At 40.1% G+C, this 2209-nt stretch overlaps 1 non-coding gene across 1 annotated transcript; it reads left to right on the top strand.

Annotated features, from left to right (window-relative positions):
• The first annotated feature begins 1514 nt into the window (after window positions 1-1514).
• trnak-uuu lies at window positions 1515-1587 on the top strand. Its single transcript has one exon. It is a non-coding gene; the product is annotated as a tRNA-Lys (tRNA).
• Window positions 1588-2209: the final 622 nt, after the last annotated feature.

Genomic DNA, 2209 nt, shown 5'->3' with positions numbered 1-2209 from the left:
CAGACTTTTAATCTGAGGGTCCAGGGTTCCTTTTCACATGGTGGATTCACCAATGCCATGTTCACGTTATACTTTATTGGAAATTGATATCAACATGTTTAAATCCAAATGTTCTTGAGACTGCCTATTCAATCGTGTGACAATCTGAGGGTCCACAGTTCAAGTCCCTCTTCAGGCTGTGCACTCTTCATTGAGGAGATTGCATTGAGAATTTCTACTGAGTACATACCCTAATATCTGAGGTTTCAGGGATCTAGTCTCTGTTCGCATTGGTGATTTTTACTCAGTAAATACCTTAATATTTGAGCAAAATGTTCTTGAGGTTGCATACACGCTGAAATTGTTTTTCAGAACAGTTTAATACCATCGCATGTATCCACGTAGTGTGTCTAGAAGGACTGAAACTACGGGGAATGCACAACTTTTAGAAATCCTTTACTTTGGCATTGTTCCACCACTTGCTTCCTACAGTAAAGGTGTTCCTTGTCATAGGCTCCCCAAGACTGGTCAACAATGATGAGGGATGAACGTCTACACTGTTGTTCTTCCACCTCTAGAGTCCAGCAGTATCAGCGTTTCTTGTCATAGATTCCCCAAGATTGGAAAACCATGATGGATTAACAGTTTTGCTCTACTGAATACCAAGTTATGGTTACATTTTCAGTGTAGATAAAAGTGTGAGTCTATGTAATGTTGTATTTGGACTACATGAAAAAATATGTCCACCTGAAAATCCTCTTGAAGCCTGGGTAGCTCAGTCGGTAGAGCATCAGACTTTTAATCTGAGGGTCCAGGGTTCCTTTTCAGATGGTGGATTCACCAATGCCATGTTCACGTTACACTTTATTGGAAATTGATATCAACATGTTTAAATCCAAATGTTCTTGAGACTGCCTATTCAATCGTGTGACAATCTGAGGGTCCACAGTTCAAGTCCCTCTTCAGGCTGTGCACTCTTCATTGAGGAGATTGCATTGAGAATTTCTACTGAGTACATACCCTAATATCTGAGGTTTCAGGGATCAAGTCCCTGTTCGCATTGGGGATTTTTACTCAGTAAATACCTTAATATTTGAGCAAAATGTTCTTGAGGTTGCATACACGCTGAAATTGTTTTTCAGAACAGTTTAATACCATCGCATGTATCCACGTAGTGTGTCTAAAAGGACTGAAACTACAGGGAATGCACAACATTTAGAAATCCTTTACTTTGGCATTGTTCCACCACTTGCTTCCAACAGTAAAGGTGTTCCTTGTCATAGGCTCCCCAAGACTGGTCAACAATGATGTAGGGATGAACGTCTACAGTGTTGTTCTTCCACCTCTAGAGTCCAGCAGTATCAGCGTTTCTTGTCATAGATTCCCCAAGATTGGAAAACCATGATGGATTAACAGTTTTGCTATACTGAATACCAAGTTATGGCTGCATTTTCAGTGTGGATAAAAGTGTGAGTCTATGTAATGTTGTATTTGGACTACATGAAAAAATATGTCCACCTGAAAATCCTCTTGAAGCCTGGGTATCTCAGTCGGTAGAGCATCAGACTTTTAATCTCAGGGTCCAGGGTTCAAGTCCCTGTTCAGGTGCTGGATTCCCCGATGCAATTCACTCTACAGTTTATTGTAAATTGATATTAACATGTTTAAACCCAAATGTTCTTGAGACTGCCTATTCAATCGTGTGACAATCTGAGGGTCCACAGTTCAAGGCTATGCACTCTTCATTGAGGAGATTGCATTGAGAATTTCTACTGAGTACATACCCGAATATCTAAGGTTTCAGGGATCAAGTCCCTGTTCGCATTAGTGATTTTTACTCAGTAAATACCTTAATATTTGAGCAAAATGTTCTTGAGGTTGCATACACGCTGAAATTGTTTTTCAGAACAGTTTAATACCATCGCATGTATCCACATAGTGTGTCTAGAAGGACTGAAACTACAGGGAATGCACAACATTTAGAAATCCTTTACTTTGGCATTGTTCCACCACTTGCTTCCAACAGTAAAGGTGTTCCTTGTCATAGGCTCCCCAAGACTGGTCAACAATGATGAGGGATGAACGTCTACAGTGTTGTTCTTCCACCTCTAGAGTCTAGCAGTATCAGCGTTTCTTGTCATAGATTCCCCAAGATTGGAAAACCATGATGGATTAACAGTTTTGCTATACTGAATACCAAGTTATGGCTACATTTTCAGTGTGGATAAAA

The sequence above is a fragment of the Scophthalmus maximus genome, chromosome 13 (assembly GCF_022379125.1).
Source record: "Scophthalmus maximus strain ysfricsl-2021 chromosome 13, ASM2237912v1, whole genome shotgun sequence".
Lineage (NCBI taxonomy): Eukaryota > Metazoa > Chordata > Actinopteri > Pleuronectiformes > Scophthalmidae > Scophthalmus > Scophthalmus maximus.
The sequence above is the reverse complement of the archived record's forward strand: the minus strand, read 5'-3'. Positions and strand labels throughout refer to the sequence as shown.